Here is a 21,426-nt window from a genome sequence, read left to right as displayed (position 1 = left end):
GCCAACAGCGTAGCTGGAGGCTTAACCTGCTATGCCACAGCACTGGCCCCACAGCCTCCACTTCTATAAAACAGGAGGAGTTGTGACTCTGAGATGTCTAAGCTGTAGGGCCACAGTGAAGCTTCAGGGAGACAAAGTTTCAGTGAGCAAATTAAATTGAGCTCCTATGTGTGTGCCAGGCCTGGGGAAGACTGACATGAGGAGTGCATGGTCTCTCCCTTGAGGACTTGAAATCTGCTGGTTACAGTGCACTGAGCTGAATGCTAATGCACAGACAGGTTGATGACAGGGCCCTGCCCCTGCCCCTGCAGTGGGGTGGAGTGGAAGGCAAAAAGGCTGATACAGGAAGGAAGCATCCAGGAAGTTCTGCCTGGGAGGTGAAGTCCTGGCTGAGTCCTAGGGCATACTTGGGAGTTGGTGGATGAAGAAGGAAGAGGCAGGTTTCCAGGCAGTGGGAACAGCATGAGCAAAGCCATGGAAAAGTGCAGTGCCCTGGTATGTATGGGGGAAGTAGGCATCAAGTGGTGACACCAGGACAGTAAACCCGCAGTACGGAAGAGCATGTGGTGGACACTGTGGGTGGCCACAACACTTACGTCTGAACCAAGAGCACAGTCTAAAGCTGAAGATGAGGAGCTGTAGCTGGAGAACCCCAGGAATTAGCTGCTGCAGAGCCTTTTGTTCTGTCTCTCCTGAACTTGAACCATGGTCTCTTTGGTACCTGTGATGAGTTATTCCAGTGATATCGGGCAGGTGGCAGGCCTTGAATGCCGAGCTGAGGGGTTTACTCCATAGCCTGCAGACTAATGGGAGAATTAGCCATCAGAGCCAGGGATTTAGAATGGAATCTTTGGCATTCTCTGCGTGCACAGGGCTGGCTAGGCAAGGAGGTTCCCAGAAGAAAGACAGAGAGACCTTTGCCCTCCCCCTGCACTTTAGGTGAAAGGCGGAATTAGAACAGGGTCCACTGAGTGATGGGCCTATTGTGCTTCTCCTTCAGGCTTCAGTATCCAATCTGCCATAGTGCAGGGGGCTTAAGGCACGGCACTCTGGAGGCCAGGGGATAAGCCCCAGCCACCGCCTAGGATTTGGGGAGCTGACACGTGCAAACAACTCTGTGCTAAGAGTTAGTGCTGTGAATAGCAAGAGGAAGGGGCTCGGCTGTAGCTCCCTGGCTGGGAACACACACCATTCAGTCTGCCACCATCTAGGTGGCCTTTGGAGCCATCATGAAGCCCTTGGTGTAGAGAGGCAAAGGCTGTGAGACAGGGGGTTTGGACCAGCACCTGGCTCTTCTCCTAGCCTACTGGGCAGCCTTGGATGAGTCCCTTCACCCTCTGAGTCTCAGTTTCTTCATTTGTAGAATGAGAAAATTCCTGCCCTGTGTCCTGCCAAGGGCAGGTGTGAGCATGAAACAAGATGATATAGTGCTTCTTGGTCTTTTGGCGAAGATTGGGTGTAGATAAGATAATATGTATGGAAGGGGTTAGCTGTGGAACAGGTCTCATTGTCTTAATTAACAGAGGCAGAATGGGGGTGGGCATTTGCCTAGTGTTTCTGATGCTCATGTCCCACAGTGAAGAATCTGGGTTCTATTCCCAGCTCCAGCGCCTGACGGCAGCTGCCTGCCGGGGCAGACTCCAAGAGGCAGCAGCCATGGCTCCAGTAATTGGACTCCTGCCAACTGCTGTTCCTAGCTCCTGGCCCCAGCCCAGGCCCAGCTGTTGTGGGCATTTGAGAAGTGAACCAGCAGATGGGAGCTCTGGCTGTCTGTCCATCCACCTGTCTTTTCTCAATTAAATTTTTAAAAATGTAAAAAAAGGCAGCATGCAGAGCAGAAGACTGTGACAATGACTGGAAATAGGAACATACGTGCTGCTGTATTTCATAGTAATCTGAAGACATCATTGCAAACTTTATGGCATTTTAATGATATTTTGGTTATGTTTTTTAGATTAGCTTTTTGAAAAAGCTGCTTATTTATTTGAGGGAGAGAGAGACACACACACACATACACAGAGAGAAAGGTTTCATCTTTTGGTTTACTCTTCAAATGTCTGCAACAGCCAGGGCTGGGCCAGGCTGAAGTCAGGAGCCAGGAGCTCCATCTGGGTCTCCCATGTGGGTGGCAGGGCCCAAGTACTTAGATCATCATCTGCTGCCTTCCAGGCACATTAGCAGGAAACTGGCATGGGAAATGGACACAGGACTCGGTGCCAGGCACTATACAGAATATGGGCAGCCCAAATGGCAATTTAACCCATTGGACCACAGCATTCATCCCTGAAATTAGCTTTCTTGGAAAGGAAAATACTTAAGTAGTTATGGACAAAAGTGACAATGTCTGAGATATGCTTCAAAATAAGGAAAGGGACAAGAGTTGTAGATATAGATGAAAGAAAATTGCTTAAGAGTTGATCAGTGAAGCTGGGTGATAGGTGTATGTGGGCTCATTATAATATTCTATCTATCCTTCTATATGTTAACGTTTCCCCATAGTAAAGACTCATTTCAAAGAGTGTGGTGTTAAGAGTCAGACTGATCTGTCTTCACCACCTGTCTTCTGTGTCACTTGGGAAAAGTAGCCTCATCTCTGATCTTCTTTACTCACCTGTTAAATGCATATGATGATAATAGCATTGACTCCTAGGGTGCTTATGAAGACCATGGGTGACAGCACATATCAGGTGCTCAGGCCATGCCTGGCACACAGCAGGTGCATGGTAAATCATGATCATCACTCCCCCCACCCCCCGACAAGAGATCTTCATCAGTCATCTTCTGTTACCTGACAGCCCTGCTGAACAGATCCAGACACCCTGGACCAGGGGCTGTCTCGAGTGAGACAGGAGGCTGACTGTGCTCCAAGGCTTTCACCAGTGGTTGGTGGGCAGTCAGCATGTTGGGGCTCTGCTGGTGGAGAAGAGAGCCAATGCCATGTCCCTGCCTGTCCTCCTTCCCCTCTGGGAGAACAGATTGGGTCAGCAGAAGGCGCTCACTCAGATTGGGCTTTTCCCCGATGCCTCCCACTGAGCTCCACAACTGCCCTGTTTGGTTAGGTCTTTGCCCCACCAAGGCTAGGAACATTGTGAGGGGCTAGTGCTGTGGTGTAGTGGGTAAATCCACCACCTGCAGTGCCAGCATCCCATATGGGTGCTGGTTCAAGTCCCAGCTGCTCCACTTCCAATCCAGCTCTCTGCTGTGGCCTGGGAAAGCAGCAGAAGATAACCCAAGTCCTTGGGCCCCTGCACCCGCATGGGAGACCTAGAAGAAGCTCCTGGCTCCTGGCTTCAGATCAGCACAGCTCCAGCCGTTGCAGCCATCTGGGGAGTGAACCAGTGGATGGAAGACACTCTCTCTCTCTCTCTCTCTCTCTCTCTCTCTCTCTCTCTCACATACACACACACACATACACACACACACACAGAGGGAGGGGCTAGGGATAGTGGGAGGTGAAAAGCAAGAGGCTCTGGGGGAACAGAGGGTGACTGGAAGGGGGTGAAAGAGGAAAAGGATGAATTAGGGATAAAGACTCTGAAAAGCATGGGGTGGGGTGAAAGGCAGGGGCAGAAGGAGCAGCCAGTCCTCCTCTCCTCCTCCCAGTATCTCGGGTAAGGAAGTGTCTCCAAGCCCTCAGTGGCTAGTCTAGAAGAGTGGGAGATAGGAGGCCCAAGTCAGCTCCTTGGGTTCTGTTTTCCCCGCCACCAAGGCGGGTCAGCACCAGGAGGCGGACAGCGCCCAGCCACGCCCCCGGGCGCCCCACACTCAGGGATTTTACTGCTTAGTGCTGACTCCAGCCTCACGTCCCTATCCCCAGCTCCAGTCCCTTAAGTGACTGTTCTCAGCCAGCTCAGGACCCACCAGCCCCCTGCAGGTATTCCCTAGACTCTTCTAACAAGACATGAGAATCTTTCCCATAAGGAAAAAGATACAACACACAAAATCCTTGTAGAACCGTGTGGGGCATTTGTAATAAAAAGAGCCAGTGTGCCAGCACAGTGTGCCAGAACTCAGCCCTGCTGCTCACCAGCAGTGTGGCAGGGGACTGTCTCCTCACTGCTGGGATCCACTTTCTCTGCATCTGCAAATGCAGGTCTCCCTGTCTGCTCTGCCTGGCTCCCAGAGCCGTCTGTGCACACGCAGGACAAGGATGTGCAAGGGGCTCATGAACACCAAGCCTCCATGTCCATGTGGTGGTTTCTCCCAGCCTGGGAAGTCTGGACACAAGAAATATCCCCACAAGGATGCATTAGGGCTAACTGCACAGCTGTCCTGTGATCCAGCAATTCCACTCTTGAGTGTAGACCAAAGCAGAATGTCACTCATTGGAAAACATGTAGAAGAGCATTAATGGCACATCACTCATAAAATCTCTCAGCAGGAATCAACCCAATGTCTGCAAACACATTGTGATGCGTTCACAAAATGGACTACTCCTTAGCAATAAAAAAAGAACAAACCACTGATAGACCAGAGAAAATGGATGGCTCTCAAAAGAAGACAGACACAAAGGAACACATATGTATGTACCAGGATCAAGGTATAGGACTTGCCAGTGTTTTGCTGTATACATATAATTCCTTGATTTTTTTAATAAAGAGAGTTGGGATCATTAAAAGAATGAAGCATATTATTATACAAAAATTATAAACATTTATTGTACATTTACTTATGCATAAGTACATACATAACATACTACAAATGAACAAACTCCGACACCAACTTCCAGCTCCTTGTCAGAGGGTTTTGTTGACTTCCTCGTTCAGCTCAGGCAGTAATTGCTAAACAGCATGCCCGGGAGTACCACAGAAGTGTAAACTCAGTTTTAGGCACAGTAATTCCTGGTGTGTGGTTGGCAGTTTGAGTTGGGTGGGGAGGGAAGGATTATGGCAATGAGAACAGTTGGGGCATGACTTCCTGTAATAGGCAGAAGAAGCAAAGGGTCGCCTTGGGATAGGATCACACGTGAGAACTCTGCCTTGTGGCTGCTGTGTGTCAGAGTACAGCCAGAGCAGGCATCACTGCTATTCAATAATGTCACCGTGCTGAGGGACAGGAGGCACAGTGTAATCCTTCAGGTTCTCCTCCAGACCTCAGCAGTGGAGAGGGTGTTCCACATTGCAAAGATGGAAAATTACTCAGCTAAAGAAGAGCTTCTGTTTAGCTTCAGTCCAGGTCTGTTCCAGGACCTCTGTCTTCCAGTCCTGTGCTGCCTGCAGCATGGTGAGCCTTTGGCCAGTTATGCCTGGGACCAAGGAAGGTAAACAGGGATTCCTAGGAGTCAGCTGTGAGATGGATATGGGGTGGTTGGGTGTAGATTTAGTATATTTGTCTCAAGGCCCTGATGAATATTTGAAGAGCATCTTCAGCCTTCTCTGATGGCTCAGAGTTCGTGACTAGGGCGAGCCTTTGTCGGTTGTCCCTGGAGAGGTCTGATTCCTCTGTTCCGCCTTCAGGATCTCAGTGCCTCCCTCTGGTGTCTACTGGGGGTGAGCTTCCTTCTCCAAGAGGAGTATCCTGCTCTGGATCTGTCTGCTGCAGTGAGGAGAGTCAGCTTCTGTTTCCTTTGGTTGGAAGAGTGATTTCCTGTTGGAATCCAAGGGGAAAAGGAATTCTTCTTTGAACACAAACGGGGGGAGGGGGAGGTCTCCCATGCAGTACTGTTGGCCATCCTTCCTGAATGCTGCAGGTCAGTGTTTGGCCCCTTTGCCATGTCCTGACCAATGTCACATAGTCAGCACTTGGTAAACTGTGGTGAACCCCAGCTCCAATGAGGCCCTTGCAGGGATTCAGGTGAGAGTGGATGAAAGTCTGGTCATTTATGCCTGGAACCAAGGAAGGTAAACAGGGATTCCTATGAGTCAGCTGTGAGATGGATACAAGATGGTTGGGTGTACCTTTGTGATTGCTCTCAGTTCTGAGCTCATATTCCCAGTTTTGTCAACACAGGTGGAGGGGTGGTTCTTTACTCTCAGCTCCAATTTAACAAATCCTAGGGAAGAACTCTGATTGGTCTGTCTTGAATCACATGCCTGACCTTTGGACCAATCACTGTAGCCTAGGAGACATGATGCTAGGATGGACCCAGCTAACTCACCCTGTGACTGGGGGAGGAAGTTTGACCAAAGTGAGCAGGGAACAGTTCCTAAAAGGAAAAATGAATGATATTACCAAAATAAGGGGGGAGGTGGTCTGTGTGTCAGGGAGACAAAACAGCAGTTTTTCCAGACAGAAGACTGTAAAACGGCCGCAGTGACCTCTCAGCCCTGTATGTACTCCCTCTGCCACATGAATCTACTGCTCTCCCATCCCCTCCCCCTGGAGCTGGGCTTGGTCATGTGACCTGCATCTGCCAGTATACATCTGTGAATGTGATGTGAGCCAGGGTTGCCCTCTCTCTGCTGGGAACCTGAGTCCACTGCACAGAGAAGTCCAGGCTGGTCTCCTGGAGGAGATCATGCCAACAGAGACTCCTGTCATCCCAGCTGTCCCAGACCTCCCAACCACGGCCTCACCCCAGACCACGTAGTCCTAACTGAGCCAGCCCAGCCCAGGAGGACCACCCAACCAATCCACAATCAGTGTGTTTTTACTAGAAGCCACTTTGTTTTGGAGAGGTCTGTTATGCAGCAAACACATAGCAATTTAGTAAGGCACTGACCTGGCAAGACATTTGAGGACTAGGTGGTGATGAGGGAGCAGGGACACTCCCAGGAGAGATCTTCAAAGGCCCAGGCACATGAAGCATTATGGTACCCACAGATACCCCAGTGTTTTGACTTCACTGGAGCATAGCGTTTGAGTTGGGAAGTGATGGGAAATAAGGCTGCAGGAGTGGGGAGGGAGCTGGTGTTCTGGCATGGTAGGTTAAGCTGCTGCCTGCATCCTATTTGGGCAGAGGTTTGAGTCCTAGCTGCTTCTGATCCAGCTCCCTGCTAACATGCCTGGGAAAGCAGCAGAGGATGACCCAAGTGCTTGGGCCCCTGCCACTCACAAGGGAGCCCCAGAAGAAGCTCCCGGCTCCAGGCTCCTGGCTTTGGCCTGGCCCAGCCCCAGCCATTGTGACCATTTGGGTAGTGAACCAGTGTATGGAAGATCTTTGTCTCTCTGGCTGCCTTTCAAATCAATAACTAAATACAAAAAAAAAAATTTTAAAAAAAGGAGTGGGGAGAGCATAAGACCAGAAAGGGCCTTTTATGGTGGGTGAAAGAAGGGGTAGGGCAGAAGGAGCCTTGTGGGGTTGGTGCTGTGGTGCGGCCGATTAAACCACCACTGGCAATGCCTGCATCCTGTATCGGAGTGTGGATTCAAGTCCTGGCCACTCTGCTTTCAATCCAGCTTCCTGCTAGTGCATCCTTGAAGGCAGCAGATGATGGTTCAAGTGCTTGGGCCCCTACCTCTCACATAGGAGACCCAAATAGAGTTCTGGGCCCCTGACTTCAGCCTGGACCAGCCTTGGCTTTTGGGGCCATTTGGGGGAATGTATGAACAGATGGAAGATTGCTCTCTCTTACTGTCACTCTATCTTTCGAATAGATGAAAATAAAACAAATAAGCATTTTTTTTTCCAAAGAGCTTCCATCCAGGCAAAGAAAGGGGTTAGACCAGAAAGAGCCTTGCATACCAGGGCAAGGCGTACGGGGGAGGGGGACCCTCATATACCATTGGTGGGAATGTAGATTAGGACGTGCAGTATGGAGAGCAGTGTGGCAGCCCCTCTGCTGCTAGCAGGAGAGGCACTGTATGGGCCAGCAGTCTGGCTTCTGGGTGTCCATCCGGAGGAAATAAAGCCAGGGTAGCAGGGGGAGACCCGCGCTCTCAGGTTTATTGCCGCAGTATTCGTGACAGTCAAGATGTGCAGTCAGCTTAGATGTCCATCCACAGAATGGATGCATCGGGAAAATGCAGTGTATATACACAGTGGAATATTATTCTGCCATAGAAAGAGCGACGTCCTACCCCTTGCAGCAAAAGGGACGGACTTGGAGTGCATCATGTTAAGTGAGATAAGTCAGACTTAGAAAGGCAAATCATGTATGGTTTCTCTCATCTGTGGAAGCTAAAAGAAAAAAAGGGAATCCGAATGTATGATTCTGATTACCAGAGGACAGGATGGGTCAGAGGGAGGAGGGGTAGAGAGAGGTTAGATAACAGGTAGCAAAATATACCTGAGGGAGTCAGTTTGAGTAAATCCTAGTAATTTCCGTAATCAGCACAGTGGGGTGATTATAGTTCCCAGCAAACTGTCGTGCGATTTACCATGAAGTGAAAGAGAGGAGCTCAAAGGCTGCATGCAGAAAGGAGTGAGGAGAGGAAAATGCTGGCCACCCCGACTTCATCAATACACACTGTACACATTTGTTGAAATCTAACACTGTACTCCACTAATATGTACAGTTAAGTGTCAATCAAAAATTTCTAAACATTCAAGGAGACAGAAATGCCATCTAACTTGATTTGATCATCATACATTGAATAAGTGTATAGAATTATCGCATTGTATACCATAAATAAGTATAATTAATAAAAATTAAAATTTTAAAAAATTTTTCATCTTATCCTGAGGTCTATGGAGGGGGGGAAACCATGGAAAATTTTTAAACAGTGGAGATGAATGATTAGACTTGTATCTTTAAAAATACCAAAACCACTGTTAATGGAGTAGTAAGCATGTTCTGGGCACTTGAGATACACATGGCAGAAAAGTTACCCTGGAGGCAGGGTGGAGAGTGGATTGGATATGTGGGGGAGGCGGACGGGCAGGTGGGCAGGCAGGTGGGCGGGCAGGTGGGCAGGCAGGTGGTCTGGCAGGTGGGCAGGCAGGTGGTCTGGCAGGTGATCTGCAGATGGTCAGGCAGGTGGGCAGGCAGGTGATCTGGCAGGTGAGCAGGCAGGTGGGCAGGCAGGTGATCTGCAGATGGTCAGGCAGGTGGGCAGGCAGGTGATCTGGCAGGTGGGCAGGCAGGTGGGCAGGCAGGTGAGCAGGCAGGTGGTCTGGCAGGTGGGCAGGCAGGTGGGCAGGCAGGTGATCTGGCAGGTGGGCAGGCAGGTGGGCAGGCAGGTGGGCAGGCAGGAGAGTGAGGAGGCCGTTGCAGGGATTGAGGGAGGATGGAGGGAAGCCTAAACCTGGTGAGGCAGGGGCCACTGGGATGAGAGGGGACCAGATGGGAGAGATGTGCAGGAGGCGAGACTGCCTCGTGACGGCACCGGGGACTGAGGCAGAGGAGTCTGAGGTGCGTAGGTGCCTGCAGAGAGCTTGGGGCTTGGCAGCACTGTGGACTCTCAGCATCTTACGAACCCAGCTCCCAAGATTTGGAGCAGCTTGCAGGCTCGCTCGCCCCTCTCTACCTCACATTCCACTGAAGAGTCCCACACTGATTTCACCTTGTGCAGGGACAAATCTTTTTCATGGTTGGGAAATTATTTCTATTGTATTATAAGCTACTAGCACCTAAAACCCACGGATGCTGCTTAACAAAGAGCTAAAATTTCCATTTGCAAAGTGAGTTTCTATACAAAAGTGTGACTTCCTTAACAGCCTGAGTGTGGGGACAGGGCACCAGCTGTGTGAACTGGTTGATGGCTCCAAACAGGCATTGAGGGACGGGAAGCCTGGAATTCACTGCAAGCTCAGAAAGCTGCCCAGGGTCAGTGGGGTCTTGGCTGGGTGGACCCCATTTGCGCTGCAGCTGAAGGACCCGGGTTTCATTTTGAAAGATTTATTTATTTGTGTGTTTAATTATTTGAAAGGCAGAGCTAGAGAGAAAGAATCTTCCTTTCACTGGTTCACTACCAGATGCCCTCAACAATCAGGGTTGGGCCAGGCCAAAACTAGAAGCCTGGAACTCCATCTCGGTCTCCCATGTGGGTGGCACGGGCCCAAATGCCTGGGCTGTCTTCTTCTACCTTCCCAAGTGCAACAGCGGGGAGCTGGATCGGAAGCAGAGCAGCTGGGACTGGAATGGGTGCTCTCTTGGGATGGCAGTGTGGAAAGCATTGGCTTAACACACTGCGCCATGGCGCCGGCCCTCCTGGGTTTCATACTTGGGGCCGTGTGAGTCGGGAGAAAGTGTGCAAGGACTCCTGTTTTAGGAGGGCACTGGCAGAGCCCAGCTGTTTTGCCAGCGCCTCCCTATCTCAGGATGTTGCATTCCCAGCACATTGGAAATTACTCCAGAGTCTTGCAAGGGAAAAAGGGGAGATTTGGGTCAGTCCAGAGCCATCTGGGGACCTCTCCTACCCAGGAGACAAAGCTGAAACTAGGAATGGGTGCCGTTCCAGGCACCCTGCAGTACCCAGAGCACAAATCCGGACAGGGGCTCAGTGAATGCCCCCCTCTTTAAGTGGCCTGGGTGTGACAGAGTCCCAGTATCTGGTGAGCTCTGGCACGTGGCCTGTGGGAGCCACAAGGACATGTCTGTTTCACAGTGGCCTTCAAAGGCCGATCCGGCTTGTCAGGGTTAGGGATTAGCCGCTGGGGCTCTCATAGGCAGGGGAATGGAACAAGCCCGTTCCCCAGAGGCCCTCAGGAGCCTCCTGCTCACCGGGATGGACTTGTCCTCACCCGCCTGCCTTTTGTGCAGCTCTCGGCATTGTCTCCAAAAGAGATTCCTGCACGCAGCCTGAAACGTGTGTGTGTGTGTGTGTGTGTGTGTGTGTGTACGATGGGGACCGTGTCCAGGAACGCACTGGAAGGGACATCCAGTGGCATCCTGACCCCCACCCCAGCCTGGAGCCACCAGCTTTGAGCAGTTAAGAGGCAGCGCTAGGCAGCGTGAAGCCTGCCCCCGAGGGCTCAGCATCAGGCTGGGCAGAGGGGCAGGCCGCCCCAGCCACCGGGCAGTGGATTCCGGGGACGCTGCCTTCGCCGGAGGTCTGGGCCTCCCTCTCGCGTGTAACCCCGCAGGCCTGCTCAGCAGAGGAGGGCGAGCAGGAGCGCGCTTGGCTGCCTGTCTTGCTGAATGGCTTCAATGGGCGCTGGGCCCGCTCTTTAATCCCCCAGCGGCTGAGTGTCCCGGCAAGGGGCGCGGACGAGGGAGGGGCGGCCGGCAAGCGCACGTCCTCGCCTCTGCGGGCGGGCGGCAGGCAGGTGCGCCGCGCCCCGCTCACTTCCGCCTGCCTTCCCGGGGCAAGGCTGTAGCCCAGCCGTAGGATCACGGGTGGGAAGGCCCTCCATGCTGTGCCCAGGGCGGTCCCTGGCCTGAGCTGCGCGAGCTGGGGTTACAGTGGGAGCTAGTGGAGAAGAGAAGGGGCATCAAGACCCCAGCGCAGCAGCTCGGGAGCACCCACAGGGATTTGGTTCCTGCCTCTCATCTTACAAATGGGGGACCCGGCAGGTGGAAGACCCGGAAGAAGCTCCTTGACTCCCGCCATTGCAGCCATTTGGAGAGTGTGTGCGCGGACGAAAGCTCGCTCGCCCTTTCTCTCACTTTGCCTTCTAAATAAATAAGTGAATCTAGAAAGAAGGAAAGAGAGAGAGGGAGGGAGGGAGGGAAAAAAAAACCAGGGACACAAGCTCACGTGGATCGGGGCCTGTCTCAGAAACCACACAAGGTAAGCCGCAGGCATCACAGACCCCTTAGAGGCCTGACTTAAGTCACGTGGCCTTGGCAGTAGATGAGCAACTGCCCGAACAGAACGGTTCTGTGGCCAGACACACTGAGAAACACTGAGCCGGGCAAGGAGCCATGGCCGGAAGTCCTGCCCTCATCCCTTGCAGTGCCCGCCCACCCCCACCCCCACCCCGACCCCGGACCCTCGCCAGGCAGCATGACCCTGGAGCACCGCAGGCTGGGAATGTTGTCCTGGACCCTGCTGTGGACTTCTCAGCTGTGATGATGGGGACATTGCTGTGCAGGAGTGTCACCCACGGGAGGGGCTTCTTTCTAGCTTCAGAGCCACCTGATGTTTTATGGAGCACCTGCTCCTACCAGGGCTTTCCCCTGGAAGATCTCTGCTAAGGCTGCCCGCACTGCTGTTGCATGGGTGCAAGACCCTGAGCCTTACCGCTGTGGAAACAGAGACACAGGGAACCTAGCTGCTTGCATAAGGTCACACAGTCAACAGCTGGCAAGTGGAGTGTCCAGCTGAGGCCTGCCTCACCGGAAACCCAGAGCCCTGGCTCCTCTGGTAAGCTCAACCCCCAACCCCCCACTGTACCATCTGATAACAAAAGAGCAAAAATCATTGAACTGGATGTAAAAGAAAAGCTCCTGGGTTCATGTCCTCTTCCACGTCTGATGCACTGTGTGACCTCAGAAAAGGCCCTGTTCTTTAGGTCAAAGTCTGCACACACTGCGCCCCCCCCCACCCCCACCCCGGCGCCCAGTCCCAGTAGGAGGGCTGGGTGAAGTGTCCAGTCCCTGCAGGTCTCTCTTGTTCTGGCATTCCATGTGCTGTCAAGGGGGCATAGGTCATCAGGGGGAGTCAGGTCAGGAACCAGGTTACATAAGGCTGGGCTCGTGCAGGGCACAGGGACGGGCCTGCAGCCCAGCTAGGAAGGCAGGGGATGTGCCGGCTCACTCCCGCACCTGTCAGAGCCACGGGACACTGTCTCCCAGGGCCCAGGGATGGAGCCAGGCCCTGCATGGTGCTGGTTCTTAGTGGCAGGACCTGTGCCCCCTCCTCTGATGGTGAGGGTGGGGCCAGGAGAGGAGCAAGCCAAGAATAAGATGGCAGCGAGGTCTTCTCGACCTCACTTGGATTTACTTTTTATATGGCCTTTTGGTCATTGTTCAGCCAGCTGTCTACCTCATCCCATTACCTTTATTTTATTTATTTATTTATTTTTTTGACAGGCAGAGTGGACAGTAAGAGAGAGAGAGACAGAGAGAAAGGTCTTCCTTTTGCCATTGGTTCACCCTCCAATGGCCGCCGCGGCCGGCGCATGGCGCTGATCCGATGGCAGGAGCCAGGTGCCTCTCCTGGTCTCCCATGCGGGTGCAGGGCCCAAGCACTTGGGCCATCCTCCGCTGCACTCCCGAGCCACAGCAGAGAGCTGGCCTGGAAGAGGGGCAACTGGGACAGAATCCGGTGCCCCGACCGGGACTAGAACCCAGTGTGCCGGTGCCGCAAGGCAGAGGATTAGCCTATTGAGCCATGGCACCGGCTCATCCCATTACCTTTAAAAAAAAAAAGTAAATAAATGTTGTTCTCAGTTTCACTTACTCAGAGGCAGACTCTAAGACAAAGGTTCAAATACAGGTGGTTTATCTGGGAGGGAACCCCAGGGAATGCTAGTGAGGGCATAGAATGGAGTGCATAGTGTGTTAACAAAAAGTAACCCTGGTGGGGGGGCAACTGGAGCTTGATCCTGGGGCACCCTTGGAGCCTGTGTGGCCCATGTGGTCCCCGCCCCCCAGAGCTCTGCTGCCATCTGAGGGGAGATGTCCACCTAGGCCTGCCAGGCACGGCCACAGGACAGCCCCCAGGGAGGGGTGCTAGTTCCTCAGCAGGTGTGGTCTGTGCCAGAAGCAGTCCGCGGGGAGCTGCCCCAGGCAGAGAGGCGGGTACTGATGGAATGTGGGTGCTGTGGCTTGGATGTGGCTCATCCAACAAAGGTTCCTGTGCTGGAGGCTTGGACCTCAACGTAGTGGTGCTGAGAGGTGGTGGGAACTTCACGAAGGGAGCCTCCTGGGGGGTAACTAGGTCTCCATTGGAAGGGATTAATGCTGGTATCTAGAGTGAGTGAGTTCTCACAAGAGTGGATTGTTAGAAAAAGACCAACACTTGGGACTGGGCAGTGTGGCACAGTGGTTAGGATGTTGCTTGGGATGACTGTATCCTATATCACAGTGCCTGGGTTCAAGTCCACACTCTGCTTCTAGCTTCCTGTTAATGCATACACAGGGAGGCAGCAGGCGATAGCTCAAGTACTTGGGTCCCTGCCACCCATGTCAAGCAGAGCCAGATGGGGTTCTGGTCTTCTAGCTTCAGCCTGGGGAATGGACCAGTGGATGGAAGATCTCTCTGTATCTCTCTCAGTTTTAATCTCTTTTTCTGTCACTCTGCCTTTCAATTAAATAAAAATAAATGCAACTTTAAAAAAAGTGGCTATAAGAAAATTAAAAGCAAAATGCAAGACCGGCCCCTCCCTAGTCACTGACTTCCCCGCTCCCAGGAGATCTGCCTTGATGGTCCCAGCTCCTACCTGTGCTGTGTACAGCCAGGGAGCCCTCACCAGAGACTGAACAGGCTGCCCAGTCTTGGATTTCAAGCCTCCCAAACTGTGAGCTAAGTAAACCTTTCTTCTTTTATAAAGAACCCAAGTGTTTTTGCTATAGCAACAGAAAACAGACTCATACAGAGAGTGAGGTGCCAAAGGAGCTGGCACCATGGGTAGGTGAGCCGGCAGGTGGAACACCCAGGCAAAGGACTGAGCCAGTCCACAAAATGCCAGGCCGGAGGGGCTCCGTAAGTCGCTGCCCTCGCTGTGCTTCAGGGGAACTCTGCTGGGACTTTGTCCTCCAGGAGATGGGGGTGGTGTGCCGCCCTGCACGTCACACACAGCACCACAGCATCAGCTACGAACAGGCCACGGGGATCTTCGCAACCTTCTCCAATCCGTTCCTCCCCACCCGGCCGCTCCTGAACCACATCCGGTTCCTCGCTTCAGCTGAGACCGGGAGTGCTGAGATCGCCTGGGCCCCTGCATAGCCCTCCTGCCCGTGCTGGTCAAGGACGCACCGCCCTTGCTGTGGCAAGGGACTTAGGTTGAGAAATCAAGAGGTTTGGGTTCCAGAGCAAGCAGAATGACGCAGCAAAAATGATAAGGAGCTGGGATCTGGAGGCACTCATTTTCCCCGTGGGCACTGAGGACTGTGGAGGGCAGGGATGATGGCGGCCCACAGGGGCCCTGTGTCCTCCACAGCCAGCCCCTTGTCCCCGCTGGGCTTCGGCCTCCCACCTGTGGGATGGGCCATGTGGTTCCCGAGGTCCCTTTCAGCACTCTGATGTCTTTGCTTCAAGTACTATGTCCCCCATGTCCTTGATAGCTGCAGGGGCCGAGAGAGATGGGGCCCAGGGTCACACTGCAGCTGGGGCTTCTGGGTGGAGAAAGCTCCACTCAGACCCCCCTGCAGACTTCACCCGGGGCCTGAGCTGCGTTTGCAGGGAGCGCCGCGTAAGCTCTGCAAACAGCCGCTGAGGATGGCGGATTTGGTCAGCATTAAGCTGTATTAAGTCGAGCTGTCTCTACAAAGACTGCGTTTTAGGATAAACATGGTACCAAAGCCATGCTAAGAGGGGGTAGCACTTGTAAGAAGTGGCCTCATGCCATTGCCAGCACCCAGAGCGGGGCAGAGACCTGTTCTCCTAACCCACCCACATGCTGGGTTGCCCAGGAGACAACTGCACAGCACCTCCTTCCGGGAACACGTCCTGTCTCAAGCTGAGCCCATCAGAGGACTCCATCCTCCTGGCTGCTGTGATTGGTGCAGGGATGGTCATGTGACACAAGCCGCCAGAGGAGAGTTCTTTGTTGGGAGTGTTTAGCTGCTGGGGAAGAGCAGCCTCCCGATGGGTCATGGTGATGTGAACTGAGGACGTTGGAAGCCACGTTCTCACCTGTGGCAAACCTCTGTGGCTGGACAGAGGGAAGCCAGCAGGGATGAGAAGCCCAGGAGAGTGAGTCCTGCTGTCCTCCAAGTCCCCGATCTCAGACTTCCCTGAGCCCCTCTTGGTTACTTACAACAGTGAACGACTTTCCTTCCTTAAGCTGGGCTGACTTGGTTTCTATCACTGCCAACCAAGGGAGTCCCAAGGGAAACCATCATCCTCCACTGTTGGACTCCCCGTGGGCATGATCTTGCTTTCAGCCACCCGAGCCATGGCCCATGCTACAGACAGGAAGCTGAGGCTCAGAGGGCTGGGGGCTGAGGCTGTCCTAAGGTCCCCCAGCAGGGGCTCAGCCAGGTCTGCGGAGCCCTTTGCCCCAGCCACCATTCCCTCTGCCTGGAAGTTTGTCCCATTCTCAGCTGCTGGGTGGCCCTCTTCTGAACACACGACTTCTATGACTTGACCTTTGGTGTTTTGGCTTCCTATGTTGTACTTGAATTGCAGATAAAATTACTCCCCTAAAGGAAATTTTTTTAAAGATTTATTTTATTTATTTGAAAGACGGAGTTACAGAGAGAGTTAGAGACAGAGAGAAGTCTTCCTATCCTCTGGTTCACTCCCCAGATTGCCGCAATGGCTGGAGCTGTGCCAATCCAAAGCCAGGAGCCAGGAGCTTCCTCCGGGTCTCCCACGTGGGTGCAGAGGCCCAAGCACTTGGGCCATCTTCTACTGCTATCCCAGGCCATAGCAGAGAGCTGAATTGGAAGAGGAGCAGCCAGGACTAGAACCGGTGCCCATATGGGTTGCCAATACTTCAGGCCAGGGCTTTAATCTGCTGCGCCACAGCACCGACCCCCTAAATGAATTTTCAGTAACGATCTCTTAGGAGGGCTCTTAGTGACTTACCAGGCTGGAGTCAAAGTTCATGCCGTGTCTCTACTCTTACCTGTGCCGAGCTAAGCAGATACTTTTTACTGATCCTACCAAATCCTGGCCTGAAGAACTGCAGCCAGTGTTGTTCTCCTCAAAGGCTCAGAGAGACGAGACCACTTGCTTGTCGGGAACCGTGCAGAAATTGGAGCCCACTTCTTCATTGCATCTGGTCTCTTTGATGATAATTTTCTTGGTCCCTACGGCTCTCAGGGCTCCAAACCCTCTGCCAAGAGAGCTCTGTGCAGAGGTGGTGACGCTGGCAGAGGGCCCCGGCATTTTGCTTTTAACCAGGGGGAGCTTGAGCTGCCCTCCTTCAGGCTTCCTGCGGGACCTGTGGGCAGGAGACTGGGTTAGAATTCCTGCCTTTCATCCCCCCAACAATCAGGAGGGCCTCCAAAGCCAGTATGCGATGGGAGGGTGAGGAAAGAGCTTAGGGCTGGCCTTGGCACCGTCAGTGAGTCATGCATCCCCACCAGCTGCTCTGTATCTAAGGAGAGGTCACAGTAGCACTCTCCTCTCCCAGAGCAGACATTCACAGCGTGCGGACGTGCCTGGTGGGGCGGGCGCTGCCATCAGCCCACAGGACAATGGCAAACCTAAGGCACAGGCGGAGTAGTTCAACAACACGCTTGAGGCCATGCAGCACAGCCAGCAAGTGGCAGGGCTGGGATTCGGACCCAGGCCTCTGCTCGCAGAGTTCACTCTGTTCCCTCGCCGTGGAACCGGGCCTAGAGGTGTTCTCTCGCCGTGGCGCCACTCCGGTGTGCCTCTGAGGTTGAAGTCACCCACCGTGCATTGAGATAATGGAGGGAGGTTTGCCTATGAATTAGAGTTATCTCATCTACTGTCCATTTACTGGTAATCCACATCGCTTACGTTATTATTGAAAAAAAAAAAAAAAAGAAAAGGCCCGTCTCTGCCATCTGTGGGGGCAGATTGGATGCAGGGTCTTCCCAGCACTTCACAGTTTGCAGACCAAACCTTAATGTCTCGGAACTCTGAGGATCCCCTGGCCAAGCAAAGATGGTTGTCTCCCATTTTCCTGATGAGGAAGCTGAGGCCAGAGAAGGCGGGACACGTGTGTGTGCACGTGCACATGCGCTCATGCATTTCTGTGTGTGAGAGAAGGGCTTCTGCAGGCCTGGATCCCAGCTGTGAGGAACTTGTCAGTTCTGGTGCTCGGAGGGGTGCGTTCCGGCCCACTGGCCCTGTAAGGCGCCACGCAGACTTAGCTAAGTACACAGCAGCCAGGAACCTGCGTCGGAGCAGCTGAAGTCAGTGAACTACACAAAAAGATAGGCGTAGCTCCCTCCCCCTCCACCCATGACCCTCTTCTCCCCACTCCCACAGGGTGGAACCACCTGGAAGAGGCCTGGCCCAGCCAACGAGCCTGCACACGTAGCCTTCAGGGAACCAGCACAGGGCAGCTCTGGGGCACGTGTGGAAACACGCACCCTCATCCATATGTACATATGTACCCATGCACATGCATGGCCTTCCAGGGGGCATACTCAGGACAGGTGTGGAGCTCCGGTGACTTCCGATTCCTCCCTCGTCTCAGCCTCGACTCCCCATCTGTAAAATGGGGATATGACATATACCTCCCAGGGCTGTTGCGAGCATCCACAGAAAGAGGGTTGATGAAAGAACCCTGGGAGACAAGTGGCCTAATGCTATACTTCAGGTACGGTGTGCTGAGGCCCAGGGAGGGACAGAGACTGGCCCGGGTCACCGGGCAAGCTGAGCACAGATTGGCTAGAGCAGTGGCCTCTTGATTCCTAGGGCCAACGCACCAAGCTCAGGGTATGGCCCAGAAAAGAGCAAGGCACTGTCAGAGCCGAGCGCTTGCCCTTGCACCTGAACTTGCGTGTAGGTGCCGTTTTAGAAAGAATGTACATTGTAAACACCATTCATCCTCACACACTCACCATCCTCTGCCTCGGGCTGCCCTTTGCGGAGCCTCGGCCCCAGCAGGCACACGGAGGGCTCCAGGACGCTCAGCTCACTTAGCACGTTTTCCTGGCTTTGTGCCTGCAAGTTCACACTGAGTTCTTGCGTATCTGCTGGCCTCTTTATTGACATTGTATTTTTTTAAAGTTTATTTATTTAAGATTTATTTATTTATTTGAACGAGTTACAGAGAGAGAGAAAGAGGGAAGTAGAAAGGGAGATCTTCCATCTGCTGGTTCACTCTCCAGATCGCTGCAACAGCCAGGGCTGGGCAAGGCCGCAGGAACCAGGAGCTTCATCTGGATCTCCCAGGTGGGTGCAGAGGCTCAAATACTAGGGCCATCCTCTGCTGCTTTTCCTGGGCCATTAGCAGGGAGCTGGATTGGAAGTGGAGCAGCTAGGACGTGAACCAACGCCCATATGGGATACCAGCATTGCTGGCCTGGCTGCACCCTCTATGCCTCAGTGCCGGCTGAATTTATTTATTTTAAAGGTAGAATCACATGCACACACACACACACACATACACAGAATTTCCCATCTTCTGGTTCACTCCCCAAATGGCCACAATAGCCAGGCTGGCCAAGCCGAAGTCAGAAGCCGGGAACTGCACTTGGGTCTCCTCCAGGCATGGCAGGAGCTCAGACACAGTGGCTCAGACACGTGAGCCATCATTTGCTGCCTCCCAGAATGCGTTTGCAGAAAGTGGGACTGGAAGCTGATGCAGGTGCCCAAGCAGCAGCTTAACCCGCTGCCCCACAGCACCACACCCACCTCAAGACGGTGTGTTCTTTTTTTTTTTTTTTTTTAAGATTTTATTTATTTGACAGGTAGAGTTATAGACAGTGAGAGAGAGACAGAGAGAAAGGTCTTTCTTTTCTGCTGGTTCACTCCCCAAATGGCTGCCACGGCCAGAGCTATGCCGATCCGAAGCCAGGAGCCAGGTGCCTCCTCCTGGTCTCCCATGGGGTGCAGGGCCCAAGCACTTGGGCCATCCTCCACTGCCTTCCTGGGCCACAGCAGAGAGCTGGACTGGAAGAGGGGCAGCAGGGACTAGAACCCGGCACCCATATGGGATGCTGGCGCTGCAGGTGGAGGATTAACCAAATGAGCCATGGAGCCAGCCCCAAGACGGTGCGTTCTTAACATGTGCTCCGGGTGATTCCTAGGCAGGCGTTTAGGAGCTGCTGTCGGAGAGACCTGGGGCCGGAGGGCAGCGCAGGAACAGTGCCGCATGAGCTAGACCCCTAGTCATTCCACGTAGTCACACACAGTGTTTTATGTCCTCACTTGACCCAACGTTACTGCAAGTAGCAGAGGGGAAAAAAACACACGCTTAGGATCCCAACATGAATGGTTAATTAGGATCGCAGATAGACAGCTAACAGAAACACTCGTGTATATTCAGAAACACTGGCAAGATTGTGCATGGCAGCACTGCTTGTAGTGGCTGAAATTGGTAATAACCCACGTGTCTCCCAGCAGCAGAATGAAGAGATAAAAATTGTAATAGAGGGGGCTGGCACTGTGGCATAGTGGTTAAGCCACCATCTGGCATCCCATATGGGCACTGGTTCATGTCCGGGCTGCTCCACATCCTTTTCTTTTCTTTCTTTCTTTTTTTTTTTTTTTTTGACAGGCAGAGTGGACAGTGAGAGAGAGAGACAGGGAGAGAAAGGTCTTCCTTTGCCGTTGGTTCACCCTCCAATGGCCGCCGCTGCAGCCGGCGCACCGCGCTGATCCTGGCAGGAGCCAGGAGCCAGGTGCTTTTCCTGGTCTCCCATGGGGTGCAGGGCCCAAGCACCTGGGCCATCCTCCACTGCACTCCCTGGCCATAGCAGAGAGCTGGCCTGGAAGAGGGGCAACCGGGACAGAATCCGGCGCCCCAACCGGGACTAGAACCCGGTGTGCCGGCGCCGCAAGGTGGAGGATTAGCCTATTGAGCCACGGCGCCGGCTTCTTTTCTTTCTTTTTAAAGATTTATTTAATTGTTTGAAATTCAGAGTTACACAAAGAGGAAAGGAGAGGCAGAGAGAGAGAGAGAGTGAGCGAGCGAGCTTCCATCCGCTGGCTCACTCTCAATTGGCTGGAATGGCCGGAACTACACTGATCTGAAGCCAGGAGCCAGGAGCTTCTTTAGGGTCTCCCACATGGGTGCAGGGGCCCAAGGACTTCAGCTGCTTCTGCTGCTTTCCCAGGCCATAGCAGAGAGCTGGACAGGAAGTGGAGCAGCCGGGTCTCGAACCAGCGCCCATATGGGATGCCGGCACTGCAGGCAGAGGCTTTACCTGCTATGCCACAGTGCCGGCCCCTACTGCACTTTCAATCCATCTCCCTGCTAATGCACCTGGGAAACCAACAGAGGATGGCCCATGTACTTGGGCCCCTGCACCCACATGGGAGACTTGGGTGAAGCTTCTGGGTCCTGGCTTTGGCCTGGCCCAGCCCAGGCCATTGTGGCCATTTGGGGAGTGAACCAGCAAATAGAAAATCTCTCTCTCTCTCCACACTCTCTTTCTCTCTCTGCAACTCTTTTAGTAAATGAATAGATATTAAAATAATAATGATTTGTAATATATTTGTGCTATGGACTAATTTAGCTTGTGAAAGTAAAATATGCCATTGCTACAAGCAAAAGCGTGGATGAGTCTTACAAACAACGTGGAGTGAAAGATACAAAAGAATACATAATGTAATTTGTGCTTCCATTTATAAGAAGGTTGTAAATCAGTCATGGCGTGGACTGGGTCAGGCAGGAAGGCGTTCTCTGTGTTGTTCTGTAGACATAGACATTTGTGAAAGTTCATCAAGCTGTGCAAGTCCTGTGTGTGGACTCTACCAAGTGTGTGTCATACTCCATGTTTTGAGAAGTTAAGAAAAGAGGCAGGTGGCTTAACCTGCTATGCCACAATGCAGGCCCCAAGAACACCATTTTTAAGTTCCTGATCCATATTAGTTATTTAACAAATATGTATTGAACTGCATGAT

The sequence above is a fragment of the Oryctolagus cuniculus genome, chromosome 1 (assembly GCF_051225735.1).
Source record: "Oryctolagus cuniculus isolate XC-2025 breed Fujian yellow rabbit chromosome 1, ASM5122573v1, whole genome shotgun sequence".
NCBI classification, from domain to species: Eukaryota; Metazoa; Chordata; class Mammalia; order Lagomorpha; family Leporidae; genus Oryctolagus; species Oryctolagus cuniculus.
Note: the sequence above shows the minus strand (reverse complement) of the source record.